This window comes from Anser cygnoides, chromosome 7 (assembly GCF_040182565.1).
Source record: "Anser cygnoides isolate HZ-2024a breed goose chromosome 7, Taihu_goose_T2T_genome, whole genome shotgun sequence".
NCBI lineage: Eukaryota > Metazoa > Chordata > Aves > Anseriformes > Anatidae > Anser > Anser cygnoides.
In genome coordinates, this window is record NC_089879.1 from 8490999 (window position 1) to 8509044 (window position 18046).

The 18046-nt window shown below is 37.7% G+C and overlaps 1 protein-coding gene across 13 annotated transcripts in view; it reads right to left on the minus strand.

Moving 5' to 3' along the window:
* Positions 1 to 18046, minus strand: part of ATRNL1 (attractin like 1) — a 495684-nt gene that overhangs the window by 461321 nt on the left and 16317 nt on the right. Inside the window, exon 1 of one of the 13 annotated variants that reach the window (XM_013174614.3) lies at positions 1893 to 2018. The exons of the other annotated variants lie outside the window; for them this stretch is intronic. The gene's annotated coding sequence lies outside the window, so the exon portion shown is untranslated. Of the gene's footprint in view, positions 1 to 1892; positions 2019 to 18046 lie in introns of those variants that run through there. 13 annotated transcript variants of the gene reach the window in all.

The following is an 18046-nucleotide window of genomic DNA, read 5'->3' on the forward strand; positions in this document are numbered from 1 at the left end:
CCCACCTCTATCTCTTGTTATGCTGCTGTTCCTCCTCTAATGAATATATAGATATCCATAGATATTTTTCTTATTTTAGTAAGACTTCAAAGGACCTGATTCTGTATCCACAAGATGAACAAGAATATTCTTAGAGATAACAGCCTGATTGCAGAACACAGGTACCCAAATACAGGTATTTTACTGAAATATGGCTCACCATTTTCTGGAGGTTTAACCCTAAATCAGATAGAAAATAAAAATCTCTCTGGGGAATTAAAACAACCTAACCCCTACCTTCTAGAAAAAATCCAGACTACTAAATACTGTTTTATGCAGATGGATTTATATTAATGGAAAGATTCTATAAAACTGAATGTGGTTGAGTCAAACTACAGAGTTGAAGAGTGAACTGCATGCTTTTACAGCAGTGCTACACCAATTAACAGCTTGAATCTTGCCAATATTTTCCAGGTGGCCCTAGTCCTCTTCATCCCAATTCTGAAATCAAATTCTTTTAAATGACTTTTAAAATATACTGCAAATAGCACAATATCCTCCACTGACCTGGAAAAAAACTGGAAAAACTTCAAGAAATGTAGTTTCATCTCTCCTGTCTTGAATAATACACATATTCTGCATCTATTTTAATATCATAGTTGGACAAAATCACATGAGACAGACAACGTCTAACAGCAACGCCCAGACTAGTTCACAGATGTCATGCAAAACTCTGGCTATAAAAATACACCTGCCACTATACTGAAAATTAAGAATTGATGGAACATCAAATTGGCATTCGATATAAAACTAAGGCATCATCTATTTCTCTGTATTGCAGCTTATTTAATTATAGCAAATGCTACAGAGTTCAAGAAATCAAAAAGCTGTAAAAATAAATAAATAAATAAAAACCCTGCTTGAGTAAGAGGCAGAGAATCTACCCGATTCACAGAATGACTTGTACTAGTAGTTTCACATCATTTTAACATATTTTCTCAGGGGGGAGGAAAAAAAAAAAAAGGAGGTTTGAAGTATTTGAAATTGTGACTACTCAGCCTCAGTTCAGTGTAATATTAACAGCAGCCCCAAAGTATTCTCATGTGTACCCAAATAGCTACTGTTCTAAGCAAGTACTACCAAAGAATCTGCAGAAAGCAAGATGAACTCCTCATTGCTCTAATATTTTACATTGCCCATTCTAAGCAGGAGTTATTTTAATAGCAAAACATTACCAAGAGAAGAAAGAAATAAATTATCAGTGAAAAAAACAAGTTGCCAGACCAACATGGCAATTGCTTACTTTTATCCAACTACCGCAATATTTTTATCATTTCATTTAGTAAAGGTGTGTACCCAAGTAGCTCTTGAATATTCCAGTTTGTAAGATTACCCAGAAGTAACGTATTATCTTTCATTAACCCTAGTGTTTTAAAAATGTCAGTGTTACAGTAGTTTAGGTTTCTTTAATTAGTAGGGCCATTTCTTTCACCTTTATTTCCTACAAAGCAGACTTCCATTTCTAAAAGGGGCAAAGTTAAGTGTATTAACAAAATAACAGAAATACCTTTGACAATGTCTTTAATTTCATCACTCCTACCTAAAAAATAGATTTCAGTCCTAAGCAGTGTCCACATTAAAATAAGACTGTCTACAGGTTTTGATTTAATAGCAAGATTAGAAATATGAAAAGATAGTTACCTGTTATTTTTATTTACCATGGAATGCAGAGAAGCCCACAAACATTCCTATATATTTGTATGTACTTCATAAAGATATATACACACATGCATAAACTGAGCCATACACAAGTGTTGTAAGAAATACGCAGCTTTCTCTGTCATTGAACTTCATAAAATACCTTAAGTTGTGTGACACAAAACAAAGCATACAGACAATGCATATTGACATACCTGGCAAAAAGGAAAGGCGCTGCTCCAGTTTTTCACTGTACATCACTATCAATCCCATTTTCCTTTGTGACCTAGTTCAGGGTTTTAACTTAAGCTTCCTGAGGTAACAACCAAATGCTCTAAATCCAGCATGTCACCTACTCCCAAATTTCTCATTTTCTCTATGAGACAAGTTTCTAATAAACACCTGTTCTCAACAGGAAGCAGCTGCCTTCTCCTTTCAGTCATTTAGGCCAATTAACGCCAACCCATCCAATCGTGTATTTGTCAAGAACAGGGTGCACCTGGCAGGAGAATACCTCTACTAGGCTGCAAGCCCCAGCTCCCACTAGCTGCATTACTGCACACTGCTTTTGGGATCATTTCACAATTAAACTTTGATTTTCCCCTCTCTGAGAGTGTAACGACTAAAAATCTAGAAGAAAAAAAGACAAATGAATAGAAGTTGGTTTTCAAGTTTCTTTTTACACGAACACCAGCCATGCCTCCCCTCTTCCACCTCCCATCAGCACACATTCTTCTTCACAAGAGGCTCCCAGTCCCCAAACAAAACCTCAGGCAGTGCAGCTGCTAAGACAACTCTTTTGTTGCTATCGTATTTTTGCCACATTCTACCTGATTGGTTCCCAAATTCCCACACAGCTGATACCCAGATCTTGAACCGTTAAGAGCCAAAAGCCTCTTTCAGAAAAAACAGCCCGTACTCGTTAAGAGGGAGGGACTGCTCCCCACAGGTTGGATGCAAGCTGGGCACTGAACGAGCACATCTCTGCAGCAAGGACATCTGTGTGCTGTGCAGTCCTACCCATAAAAAATGTATGTAAACACTAGAGAAGCTAATTTATCATAAGTATGGATTCTAACTCACGATGGTTTTCCTTCCGCTTTGTCCTTTAATGCACAAAGGTCCATCAAAAAATAAAGTCAGGTCAGACATAACTGTTCTCCTCACAGGTCTGGCTAAAAGGAGCTCCAGAGCTGGTGTCTGAAATACCCTGCCAGCTTCCAACCTACACCTTCTGAAATTAAAGTCCTAGTCATTGTTGCATAGATTCAGGGTAACTTTGTTTGGGCTTTGGGAAAAGGGATTGTTTTCACTTTTACTGTCTGCAGAAACACAGAAGAATACAGAACAAAAAATAATTGTGCTATTTAAAAGAGAAATAGCATCATTTCACTTTTTCCTCTTCTTTTTTTTTTTTCTTCCCCTTCAATGAAGCACAGAACAGTGGAATATTGCTAATATACACCACAAAACTATCTGGAATCTCTGAAAGGTAGTCTCTGAACTTTCCAAATCTTACAGCAAGCGACACACCCAGGGAAATGAACAGGGTCCATCCTACAACCTGATCCATGTCTGTGTGCCCCTGTCGTTGTAATGGGGAAAAAAATCTACTGGGACTGCATGTTGTCCTACACAGAGTCTGATCCTGGTTTAGGGCTTAAACGAGGTACTATATTAGCACAATGACAAAAAAAAAATCTCTGAAGTTCTTTAGTATAACACCCCATAGGTTTATTCACCACAGGATCATTGAATCAGAAAATTCTCTTTTAGAATTTCTTTCTGCCAAGCAGATAAACTACAACAGAAAATTTGGTCTCTTCAAATCCTGTCTTGAAAAGGAAATTGCCAATTCACTGAACAAAAATATTAGAAAAACATCCTGCTGGGATTTCCAAACCCTTTGTGCCCTAGCTTAGGACGGCAGCGATCAGTACAGCTCAGAAGACATACCTGGAGCTAGGCGAGAGGACGTAAGGGGATTTGTCACGCACTAACACAGCCGCGGCTGCCCAGCCTCCCACAAAAGCAGAACACAGGTAGGAGAACGCTGCCTGGAATGACCCGCTTGCCTTTCAGTAGAGTACAAGAGGCAGGACACCTCCCCTGTGGGACCAGAGCTCTGCTGAGCCTGTTCACATCACCCTTATGAAACGGAAAAGACACGGAGCAGGCACAGCACCTGGGGACACAGCCAGTCTGCCTTGTCTTACCAGTGAGAGGCAATGGAAAGTCTGTCGCACACGAGCAGCAGTTCTTCCATTACGCCTGGATAACAGGCTGCACCCGCTCCCCTCTCTGAGGCTGACGATCTCACTTTGCTACGAGAAGCTCTCAGAGCTGCTGCTGATCTTTCCTCACGCAGTTCAAACACAAAGCAGAACAGATTACAAACAAGTGCCCACTCTTCATGGTGACAGGATAAATAGGAACTATGCCTTTCCACAGAGAGGTACGTCTGCTGTGCAGCATAGTGCCCAAAAAACATCAGGAACCAACAAAGCCATGCGCTGAAGTCCAAAGCCAGCAAATTAGGCTGCTGAGAACAAGCAGCGGAAAAGGAACAAGAAAGCAAGCGATCACTCTGAAATAGGGTCAGGAGAGGAAAAAAAAGAAAAAAAAAAGGAAAAAAAAAGCAGTGACCCTAAGGCTTAGAGAAGAAGCCATGGTTCAGGTAGTGAAATGCACTAGAGCTGAGAATGGCTTCAGTGCAGCTGAAATTAGGGAGAACAAGAGGCATGGGTTGGCTCTGCCCCATCCATGATTCCATGCATTGCACACCAAAGGAGAGGCACCAGCAGCAATCCCACCACAGCTCGTGCTGATGGAGAAGCTTCCCCAGCTCTCAGCAAGCTATGTCCTGGCCTCTGTAGAATGAAACAGAATCATTCAGAAGAGAGACTTCCGATATTTAATGCACCAACATACAAACATGCCATCAGCTCAGCCTGTCAGCATTTAACTATTTAAGCTGTCATTTAGTGGTTTTGTGTAATGCATCAGAACAAATCTAAACTGCCCTGGTCACCGCACACACAAGTCATCTCTAACAGTAAAGCACAGAGCAAGTTTCCTGGCACTGATGGAGTTTCAACAAAAGAGGCATTTGAAAGACGCATCAAACAGCAACAATTGCTTCAAATCAAACTGCAACATACAGCAAATTCAGACAGAAATGCGCTGGTTTGCGTAAAGAGACAGCTATCTGGAAGGGAAGTTCTTAGCTGAAAAAAGATTATTAGTGTAGCAAGGATGACAACTGAAACCAATCACGTTTAAATAGAATCAACTTCCCTGCCCATGCGACCTTAACCTGCTCCCCTGGATGTTTCTTGAGTAACTTTCCAGTCCTCCATTCCTCAGGCTTGTGCTGATGTACACAGCAACCTCTACATCATCCACAGTTGGATTCTAACAATTTATTTTTTATTAGGAGGTGAGTAAAATTATTTTTTAGATGTTGTTTTGATCTTTTTTTTTTTCCAGAAAGTTTAGCTACATGCAGAATTAAGTGAGCAGATATGGTAAGCTAACAAAAACAATTATCCTTCTAATTTTCAGGAAAAAATAAAAACAAAAAATAAAATGGTCTTATTTAACAAAAGAAAACTCAAATATTCTTTGAAAGGAAAGGTTCTGTGAAATCAACGTGATCTGAAAGCAATATTCATCCAGAATTTCAAAAATGATCTAGAATCCAGATCAAAAGAAACCTCTCACAATTAAAAATAATAATAATAAGAATGCTTTTATTTGCCCCTCAGTTTGGGGGCTAAAATTTGCTGTTTATGCTGGCATTTCAAATAACTCAAGACTCATAAGTTGCAATTGATCAGCTAATACAGATGCAAAATTGATTCCGTGTTTATCAATCCAAAAATAATTTCTCTTTTAGAGAAAATCATTCCAAGGATAAATTCACACAAACTTAGTACATTAATAACAACGAGTCAAATCACAGAAAATTCAACTTTCCTTAAGCTTTCAGCTGACCTTAAACTTTCCAAAACGTTCGCAATCTCTAACACAGCACAGTCTTCTTTCACCATATGACTCAGTTTCCAAGCCAAGTTCTTACCAAAACGTTGCTTTGGTAATCAAAGCAGGTGGAAGTGGAGCTACGGACATAACACCATTCAGTGCTGTTCCAGGATTAAATGCTGCATCCCCTCATAGCCCAGCTGAGCCTTGATTTCTGACACAAGGTTCTTGGTATTGGTACTCTTTGGTTAGTTCTTATCTAAGCATAAGGGTCTGTCCAGCAATGAGTAAAAATAACATAAGAGATGTGAGCTGTTCTTGAACAAAAAGGACAAAAAGAAAACAAAATAAATTGTCCTGTACAAAGTACATCAAATCTTTTTTCTGCATACATTTCTAAACATGCGCCTCAGTCACCATGAGCCTTTTTTCACTGATTACTCACCAGAAGGTGCACTTAAATCATTCAGCTGAGCTTCAGTCATTCGTGACCGCAACTCTCCAAGGCCAGCGCCGTGCACAGCGCTGCTAGGCCATGAAACTGGAACATGTTACTGCTAAAGCAAAACTCAACCTGGCTCTTCAGTAAGGAAGCTGAAGTGTTATCTGCTTAGAGAGAGCCAGAGGGCTTGTCGACTCATCCTCAAAACAAGCTTTTATTGTGTTTTGTTGTATTGGAGTTTTGAGTTCTATGGATGCATATTCTTAGTTAATACAAAAACAGGTAAATAAAGCCACAGAAAATTCCAAGGAGAGGAAAATCACTCCAAGACTACATATTTTAAGGCATTTCAAAATATACAACTAAGAAGCTGATGTTTTATTCATCGCTTTAAGAAACAAAAGTTTAACACTTGGGCTTTAAAAATATAGCTACTTTAATAAGCAACATTTCAAGGGAAGAAATCAAAGAAAAGAAGTGTTCATCAAAATGTGGTAGTTCAGGAAGTTTCAGTGACTCCACAAATTAAGGCCAATAAAGTAGATTGAGTAAATAAATGATTGTTCATGGGTTTGGTTTTGTTTAAAAACAAACAACAACAACAAAAAAAACACCTACATACTTTGTAGAGTTTCTTTTTGCTCTGCATTTTCTCAACGTTGCCCACTGCTCCCAACACCCACACCTTCATTCTGCTCCCCTGGCCCAGGAGCCGGACAGGTCCCAGCCTGCACACAGCTCTCCCAGCAGCAGAGGCCGACGAAAGCACCACTTCAAGAGGTCACTTGGCTGCACCTCCCTACGCCTTCCAACCCCAAACGCAGCAGATGCCCCTCTCCCTAGCTCCTCCATCAAAGAGGGAGGCCAGCCGCAGGCTGGGTGGGCTGCAGCTGGGCCCCCTTGATGCCAGGCTACGTTCTTGCCTTGTTTTCTACCCCCAGATAAGTAGCTTAATAAAACAGCTGCCTCTAAGCACCAAGTCTAAAAATTATCTCTGTACACAAGACCGAGACGGCTTCTTCAGCCTGGATTGTGGGAATTGCCAGCTTAATGTCAGCTTTTGCATTTAGTTGGAAAATAAGTTAAATCTTTGCTTATAAAGTCACTGGGATACAAGTTTTTAATCCCTTTACATTTTAAAATGCTTTTTCTTGAATCAGCCTGAGGATCCAAGTGTTCTGATTCACAGAAATTCTTAGGCTGCAAATCCATTTACTGAGGATAAGATTATACAGCACATGTATATCATTTTACATATGATACTTTCAGGAAATTTAAACTGACAAGGCTGCTTTAAAAAGCTTTCAGTTGGTGAGTGAGCCTTACGGAAGTATTTACTGGTTCTTCTTGAATTTAGATACATACCCCACATCATTGTGAAAACTGAAGAGACCTAGAAATTTGACTAACAATGGACCTAGTCCTTCTCTCAGTTATTTTGGTATAAAGCTACAGGAGTTAATAGTTGTTACAAAGGAGATGCGAATATTGTATTTTTGTTTTGATCATATACTAGTGACACAAAAAAGAATTCATAGCAGAATGTACACAGCTTCACATAATAAAATCCCACGTTAGAATTGTATTTAGTCAAGTCACCATACTTAATTGCTTTTTAAAATAAACAAGCATAAATAAAAAACTCAAACTTCTCTAAACAAAAATCTGTTCAGAGTTGGAAAGAGTGGAAACCAGTTAGCTGAGTTCAGGAATAGCAGTTTAATTCATGCGATTCATTCATCTACATCAGCGTTCAAATTCAAACCAAGAACACACTTTTGAGGTGAATCTTACCCTCCTTTTCTCTCACCACATACACCTTAGCTCCAGAGCAATCCTGCAACACAAACTGGGTTTCTTTTGGACAAACCTAAACCACAAAACACACTTCAACCACTGAAACAGCCATTCCTGAGCACGTTACATCTGGCGTGGGTTTGCAGGCATACAGCCTTGGCTTCTAAAGGCAAGGCTAGCAAAGCTCGTCTTCAGAAACTTGTTGAAAGGCTCTTAGTGCTTTTGAGCTACAGTTCCGATTACTCTTCTTATTACACATGAGAAACTCTGCACATGCCAAATGATGGAAGAGGGATTCTTTAGGTTTAGGCGGTAACTGAGAAAACCGAAGGATGTTAGGCCAATGTCTTGTAATTAAGTACGTGGCTAAATTGCAAATAAAGATATTTAAGACAAAACATACCGATCTTCAGAAGTAGATTTAAGCCACTGAGTAGCCAATATATAATGGAGGGAAAAACATGTTGATAAGTAAGAATTCATAGGATGTAAACATGTATTATTGATTGAATAGACCAGTATTTTCCCATATTCTTCAATTTATCCAGCTTTTTTTTTTTTTTTATATGCTACCCACAGCCATATGGATCTGTGCTATTTACCTGTAGGAGTCTGGATTTCCTCAGCACCAAACTGCAGCTTATTCCGCATAAAAGATACGTGCATTTCCTCTATATACTAGATAAGGCAACATCCCAAATGAGGTTAATAACATCTGCCTGCTTCAAAATCAGAAAGAGTCCCCTTTGGTAATGCATTTAATATGTTGGCACAAGTGACTGTTGGGATTTATGAATAAGTCATAAGGAAGCTCTGAATCACCACCTGCTATCCATTAGAACTTGGGGTGGCTACACACGTTAGGTCACAGGTTACCTTGCACAAATGCCTGCATAAAAAGAGCACAAGTTTTAAACAGCCCCTGGTGATGGATAAAAGCAGAACACAGAGCCACGTCTCTTATGAATAAACTTGAATTGAGTCCTCTTCCACGCAGTGATCTTAAAAGTTTTTACATGACTTCTAAGTCTGCTGCTTCTGTATCTTAGAGTTTTGGAAAGATTTTTAGATGCTCAGCACTGATATGAGCATCCTAAAGCATTGCAACAACTCAGCTGTCAGACACGATTCAACAGAGAACAAAAAGAAAGGGGAAAAAAAAAAGAAATCAATCATGATGGTGAATTCAGAGAAATCTTCAGAGATCATTCAGAACTGAAATAAGAACGGTGGACTACAACACTCACAATCCTGAAAAGTCAGACTAATAAAGGATGGATGGCATAATTTAGCTCATCATCAAGAAGTCCCAGCTGTAGATCTGCAAAAGTTCCAAGCACCATTTTTTTTTCTCATTTTGAAAAGAGAGAACTTTGCCAAAAAAAAAAAAAAAAAGTTATTTATGACCAGTCAGTGAGTGTCAATTTTAAGATTCCAGAAAACCAGATAACCTCGACTGGAGAAACTGATAAATCTGATTTGTTGGAGTCAGGTACTAACTCAAGTCTCCAGATCAAAAAGAAGAACGAGCAGCTCGCAACACAGAGCAGTCTGTATCCCTAAAATGCACACGAGTGTGAATACTTGATAGAAATGAAGGAAGAGCAGATTTTTCCTTCTCCTTTTTCTGTGAATTTGTCTGAACCAGTCAGTTCTCTGGTCTAAAAGATGTGAAATTACTTAATTTAAACACAAAATAGCCAGACAGAATAACTACCTCTGGAGTATGGTTAAAAGACAAATTTGGAAAAGATGTCAAATCAAGGATTTTACAAACAGTTGCCTAACAAAAGGTATGGCCCATTTGTAAAACTCCATGAAAAGAACAGACAATGCCTTAATATGCATTTGCTATAGTAACACCTATGTTTGAAGTATGCAACTGTCACAGATGAGTGAAACAATAGAAAGATTGGAGAAAGCTTACCATAAATCTATGCTGATTTTAGCAAAGGCTCACTGGCCATCTGTTAACTCCGGAATCCCGACCCTTGGTCTTTTTCCAGTCCCCATGAGTTAATGCTTCTGAAGCCTCCCATTTGCATTACAGGTTTCCCCAGTAACAAACATTGATGACTAAAGTATAAGATGATGGTCCATTTCTTCTTGGTAAAGTCAGCAAGAGGCAAACATCTGTACTGTCCCAATGGCGGAAGTCATTTACAGCTATTCCCACTAAATCCTGTACTGAATGCACTGAAACAGCAGATCGGTTGAGTTGGCTGCGTTGTTTGGTTTTGTTTGTTTGTTCATTTGTTTTTAGGGCACAAAATTAAATTCCCATTAGACAAAACAGAGACGCCAACAAGGCGTCCTTTACCCACCACCACAACATGGCTGAAGTCATGTTTGGATCTGGCTTGCTATTAACAAAACTGCACTTGCATTTCCAACTACCACCACTTCCTTAGCAGATTTATTTTTCAGGAAAGCAACTCAAAGAATGTAACAGACATGGAACCACACAATCACATTAAGTAACATAAAACAGTTCTTATGCTGGGCCCTAGCACTCCATAGACTATCTCGTTGTACAAACAGATGCTTCTGAAATGATGTCTCAGGGCAATGCTTTCACAGAAGCTTGAAAAACATATTTCAGATGGAGATTTATACCATGAAAAAAGCCACTTAGGGAAAAAAAAAAAAAAAAAGTGGCTAGTTATAAAACAAGGCTACAAAGCTCTTCAGTTATGACCTGTTTGGGGCTGTTCTTACACTCAGAATATGTCACAGATCACAACTAGGCTGCAAGGTTTGCAGGAGCTGTTAATTCCAAGTTAAGGTGGCAATATTCAATAAGACTAGTGTACATTCTCTAAATGTCACTGGAATTGTAAGTGGGGATTAATGCAGGGGAAAATAACGTCATATAATCAGGCAAATAGGCCCCCCAAATATCCAGAAAGAGAAGTCCCTCTGCTTATTAAAGGAAGCAGGTCAGCCTAGCTCTCTCATCTCAGAACAGACATTCCTGCTAATATTTCATGAAAATGATCATAAAGGTTACTTTATCAAGTCAGAGATTTGAGGAGAATAAACTGAAGTTTTCAGATAGCCCTCTATTCAGAAAGATGTCAAGGCTCAGTTTCAATTTCCCAGTGGACGCTCAGCATTGCACTGACTTCCCAGTTCTCCATATTGCTCAGGTATTTTCCACTTTAAAACACATCTTAGGACTCATCATGGCATTGCTAGTAAGCCAAACCCACAAAAGTCATCATCCACAAAGCTGCACTGCTCTCATTGCCACACAGTGTATTCCATCTCACAAATGAGTTTTAAAAAAAAAAATCTTTGTATCGGGCTTATCTGCTATTTCTGCCAATTTTTTCTTGTTAGATGTTTCCGTTCCCTTTAAAATTCCTTTAAGCCACTGATCTTAGTGTCACAGTTAATGAGCATGTAAAACTCATCAACAGCAAATTTCAAAAATGCTCCAAAGCTGATTTATTTTCTTCTTAGAATCTCTACCCATGCTTGTTTCTGTAGTAATAAGCTGTAAAATTTTGCTTTTGATATGAAATGGAGATTGAAATATAAACCAACAGAGACACATAAAGAAGTGATAAGTTAGTTTGTATTTCAGATATATACTGACATAAAATCTTCCATTTTCTTTGGATTACAGAGCAGACTGGCTTTTTTTATTACTATCATTATCTTAAATGATTTGTGAATAAACACGAAAGAACCTTACTTGAAAAACTGTATAATTTACTATCTAAGAGCAAAGTATGGGCAGATTAGTCAACTGTTTTTTCCACATATTTTGGGGAAGCTAATGTTAATGAAAATTGAGTTATTTGTAAACAGGATCGTTGGACTCAAATGCCTACACTTTAATACCTCTCCCTGTACAAACATTAGTGTTCCTCAGGCCAGGATTCAGAAAAAAATCATATAATTCATTATAAACCTCTCTTCCACAACAGAAATCCAGTAAAAATACTTATTTTGACAACATATCAACCAGATACACATCTATTACCTCTGATTTAGTGTAAGTACTTAACGATAGAGCCATTACTGGAGCATATAATGGCACCAAAGCTTTTCATATTGGGCAAATTGCATAATTACTTTTTAAGTACCAAGTGTAACTAATTAGCACTTTTTAAGCCAGCATGCATCATCCTTAATTCTTAGATATTTCCATTTAAATTTTCCATCAGTGACTACTTTTCATGTGTGTGGAAAAAGAATAGAGAAGATGAAAGAATGTTATATATGTGCATAATGTACCAGTAACAATTTGAGTATCCATATGGATATAATAGATTAAAAACAGAGCAGCTGTACATACTCACTAACACTCCAGCTGGTTAGTCAAATACACTGATTAAATTGTTACCTTTAATAACTAGATATGCACAAAAATCATTCAATTTCCCAAACTACTTTGCAAAATACAATCCTTGGGATCATAAACCTTTTATATATAGATATTATTTCTTTGCTAGTGACAGTTAGAACTTGCTCTCTCAGTGACAGCTAGTATTTGTTCACTTCATAGCATCCGATGAAGAATTTCATTTCATTGACCTAATTAATAATTAAGGTAACTGACTTAAACAGGGTAGCACCATGAATGTGTGTACTTCCGGTAGTATTCAGCATAAATAATTTTTCATTTTAATTAATTAAAATTCATGGAGCAATGGAACTGACTCTGATGCTACTTACCTTATTGCTAACTGGAAAATTGCCTTGTGAGGCGGAAGTTCAAGCTAGAATTACAATACTGCCCGAATTCCAAGTGAGGCTAAAATCATCATATCTAAGGCAAGAACTCTAAGCAAGACTTCGAATTCCATCTTAAAAGGTAAACTGAGATGCTGTGATTATAATCACAGAAATTAAAGATACCACAAAACAAAATGAATGTTTATCACACAAAAGCTCAGGAAATAAGTATATGGAATTGGAGAATATCACAACTTAAGTAGTAACAAAATTCAAATAACTGATTGTCCTACCAGACCAGAGATAAGAATCTACACCAGAACACTGGGAAACAAAAGATCCAAGACATTAACTTGCAAGTTATGCAGTAGGCACTCTATTAAATATATTAAATTATACCATTTGTCATATTCTAGCAAGTATTGCACCTAAATTTAATGCAAAATGGGAAGGAATTTCCCAGAATTAATAGAAGCTATTACTCTAGCTTCTCATTATTCCATATTCATAGTTTAATCTAAAAATATGAATGTGAGGAGAAAGTAGAATAAAATGCAACATGAATTTATTAACATCACACACTTCATCTTCGATAAAACAACTTTAACAAAAATGACTACCATTATATCAAGACGCCAATAAGCTGTACAATTAGTTAAACCTGGAGACCAAATTAATACAAAAACCACAATGCAAGTAAGGAGATGGATAAAAATGGGATCGACAGATCAGCCATAAGCAAAAAACTCAGCCTGTATGGGGAATTACATAGGACCGTACAGGCAGTCAAAAACTGATCTTAAAAAGAGACTTACCAATAACAGCACAGGCATGCTAGTGAAATTTATTGATGACATGAACTTGTTCATACTGTTAGAAATAAATACATCCTATGCAAAGAACTAGGTGATACTGATTCTTGACTAACTGAGAGGAGATGAAATTTAGCAATAGTCAGTAAAATCACGTACTTGGAAGTGACGGGAATAGTTTCAACTAGCCCACTGGAGAAGAAAGAAGAGAATTAAAACAGCTGCAGAATGACTACATGCCACCAATGGTATACAGCCAGAAAAGAGAGAAATGATCCTACAACATGGGATTTCCAAAAGAGATCAGGCAGTTAATAATATTAAGGCACAGGAAACACAATGGGAAAGATTAAATTGGAACATGAGCAGAGAACACTATTTGAGTAACCAGAAGAAATAAGAGCCTGGTAAGAAGACACTTGTTTATCCTAGTGTAATGAAGTCCAAGGAAAAAATATGACATTCAGTGCATACGAAGAGGACAAAAGGAAAAGCAAATGGAGAGAGAGCAGCTCTTTTGGCTAAGAGACTATATGCACACAAAATGAGGCATGCATCAAGTAGATAGTAAGAACAAACTTAGACTAATGGTCTACATTCAGAAAGTCAAAGTGAGTTTCAAGAAGAACATCTGAACATGTTTATGGGTTATTTAGTTACCAAATGCTACCATTTCACTCCACAGAGTTTAAGTACGACAGATGAAAAAGAGTTTACTGAAGTTTATTTTATTTAAATCATACATTCAAAGTCTATATCAAAGCAATATCTGCTCAAATCTCATTTTTTCTGCAGGGTTTGGTGGAGTTTTGTTTGTTCGTTTTTAAGTACATAACAACTAACAACGGGGAATTGTGTTTGCCACTTACAGGTATCAAAGTCTTCATTTTAGTTCAGTGACTAAAAAGCCAGAAATAAATATAATGCTCTCACACAGCTGTTAGGTCCCTGCAAACAACTGATGCCTTTGCCCCTAGAAGAGGGAACATGGAGCAGAGCAGAAATCCTGCCATGGGTGTGGGAGGAACGAAACAGAATGAACGCTCGGCAGAGATGCCAACAGCCAGAAATGTCAGCCACCAGCCAGTAACACCAGGCTGGAATCTGGGGGGACAGAAAGAAGAGAGCAGCTTGTAACCTGAAATGGAACATCAATGATATTCAAGCCCACACAGTAACTTCAAACTCCTCATCTTGCTGTCCAGTCCTGAGGACAACAATTCATAACAGCTACCTCTTCTGCCTCCCAGCAACTCTCCAATTGCTCTCCGAACAGGACACGCTCGGCTGCACGAAGCTGGCTGTCACATCTGTCCCGACAGGTGAATCTACCTGCCCAACTCTCCTGAAACCTTGGGCAACCTGGGAACACAGCTCAAACGCAGTGGCAGTGATGTTATTTTCGAGTATGAGCACACAGGGAGATGAAGGTCATCCTCCTCCTCCCCGCTTACACTCCGCAGCACAGGGATTCCTGTGGTGGCCCTGCTAAGCAAAGGCACTCACGTAGCTGCTGCCAGCCAAAGGGCCAGCGGCACTGCAACCGGCCTGCCAGGCTCCAGAAAATCCTGTTCTCAAGTATATTTATATGTGCACACAAAGATATGCAAAAGACACTCGCACATATATAGAAATCTACCAGTTGCAGAATTATTTTGCTTTTATATGCAAGCCTTCACCTTTAAAATCACACAAATCCCAGCTGCTCTACAGACAAGTCTTTTTAATTAATCCCAGTTTGCCCACCTTCTTAATTAATCCCAATTTACCAGAATGTTGAGAAGGCAGACAAGTCATTAGAAAGCTAAAGCACTTTAAAGGAAAAAAAAAAAATAGATTCAAAGACTTCAGAAACTAGGCATCATGGTAAAGTTTCATATTGAAATAAAAACTCACAAGTTGAAGCAAAAGCATCTGGCAATTCTAAATGCTTACATTTAAATAACAGATGACAACTATCAATTAACATATGAACAGGACTGAATAATTTTCATTTATCCCACAAACAATAAAATATTAATTGCTAGTTGTGACTCCTAATGTCAGGCCCAATAGCATGCTAGGAAAGCTGTACCACAATAGAGGTAATAAAGAAACCTCAACATTTATGTTCACTCAAAGTTGACATTTCTAATATTTAATTTTCATTCTCAATGTCGATCACGTTTTTTGGTAACTTATAACTCCCTGCTGCCCTGCTCCCTCCTGAGTATGTCTAAGCTACCTACTTATTCCCTGCTTTGACATAATAACTTTTCAGCAGTTTCAGACAACTGCAACACATTCATCTAGAAAAGAAAAAAAAAACAGAAATTGAACATAACAGAACCTTGATGATAACCAGAGAATTATCCATAAAAAAAAAACCACAGAAATCCTCCTTTTTTCTTCTACTAACAAATATTTTGCTGAATAATTTGTCATTAACTTTATCTCAAACTTACTATGATAGTTCAGTCATTACTTAAAACATAATATTTTGATGAAATTACCATGCACTGCTGATGAAAAACCCCAAAAAAGTCTGTTCTAGAAGACCTCTATAAACTGTGTGCACCTAAATAGCAGAAGGAAAAGAAAAAGCTTTAAAATGCTGCACATTTTGGCATGGAAGTTGGTTTATACAAATTCCAGTTCATGCAACAGTAGATGAATATCTTCTATGCAGAAGATATGAGAGTTCCACAGAAAGTTCTAAAATTCTGGGCAATGAAGACAACTGGCACCCAAGTTTTCCTGAAGAGTATATAAAAAGCTTACTTTATTTATACATCTATTTATCTCTCTACCTATCTATCTCACACATAGAAATATGCTATTTAGAGAGGCATAGCAACCAATAAATTTAGGAAAATGCTAAGATTGAATTTGATTATTTCTACAGCAATGTGTTGTTATCGAATGTAAGCACCTCTGATTTATTTTTCAAGATGACCACCCGTCATATTTTCTTTAGTCTTAGTTGTTCCATAAAGCTTCACGAATATAATAGGCACTTGTAGCAAGAAAGACCAGAAAATAACAAACTTTTGACAGCTTATGGAAAGTTGAAGGACATGGAACTTAAACTTATCCAAGAGAACTACAGCCCAGATAATATAATATTTTAACCTCAATGACATATTTCCTCTACCAACAGCAAAGGACATCAGAACCCACATGGAGGACAAATATGACAAGTTAAAGACCTAGAAATACCGACAGCTTCAGCAAGTTTTGCAGACTGTTTCCTTGCAAAATTACAATTGCATTAGAACTTGACCTGGAAATTTAATACACTTGATTGTACATTCAGTACATTCCCCATCGTTCTCCAGGAAAATCCGGCCTTCCTTGCCATGTTTCATACTTGTCAGTGTGCATCCAAAGGAGCATGCTCCAGCATCACTCACAGAGAGGCACAAGACTTGCAGCTCCAAAAAGAAAATGACATATTTTATTGTAAAGCCAGTAAGAAAATCTTTAAAGCACTCTTCATAGAAATGAAATCATTATAAATGATGAGGGATGATCCCCAAGTACTTCTTTCAAAGATTTCCAAAATCAATTTGATTAACATTTTACTTTATTTCCTCCACAATTCCACAGTACTCCAGGCCCCACCTTGAAAATTTTGATTATAATATATTACTAACCAGCAGTCTGTAGTAGTTTGTGTAGATCCCCAAACAAACAGGAAAAGCTATGTGGAAAGCTACTTGAAAATAAGAATTGTCTCAGGAGGAAAAAAAAAAAAAGAAAAAAAAGAAAAAAACAAGAAGATATTTAGCAAATATTCACAAGAAGAATTAATAGAAGAGAAATTAAAAAAAAAATTGCCTCAGTTTGAGGAAGCAACATAAATGGATATAGAATCAAGTATTCATATTTCATACCAGCCATAAAATAATAATAAGAAAGATTTCAAATCTCCCTGCCTCCCAGCATATAACCCTGCACCAAATGATAATATTCATCTTCAGTGTTTTTCCTTCTGTGCTTTTTAGCATAAATTCTAAAGAATCCAAAATAATGGTCAGGTGCTGTGGTCTGCTTGTTGTTTTGTTTTTCAAGGGTAGGATTCTAATTTCTCTTCTGCATCTACACAGAGTAATGCTCCCAGAGAGCTCATCATAGCAACTGTTCTTATTTTCCTAAAGAAGCTACTGACAAGCATAAACTAAAAATATTTTAAGAGAGGATAGAGAATGCTAGTTGAACAGAAGATAGCATTTCCCTTTCTTCACATACATAAATCACAGACAGTGTTCCTTTGGACATCTCACATTCAAGAAAAATATTTGGAACCACAAACCGAAAAGCAAAGATTTTAATTACTAACTTCCTTTCTGTGCACAACATCAATGTGATTAAATCACATCTAAGAGGACTGTTTATAAAATAACGGTATTCTCAGCATGGGAAAACACCTTAATAGCTTGGTTCTAAGACTACCAGGAAGATAAATACAGCCCTCAACAGTCCTTTAGATGAAAGGAAGATTTCACTGCCTTGCCTCTTATTTATATTATTTTAAAATCCTTCTAGAAAGGATTGACTGTATCCAGCCATGCAAACTTGAAAAGCATATTGCACAGAGTATCACAGACAGACTGTCAACGTCAGTCTTCCCTACTATTATCCTGACATTCTTTTATTGTGAAATTCA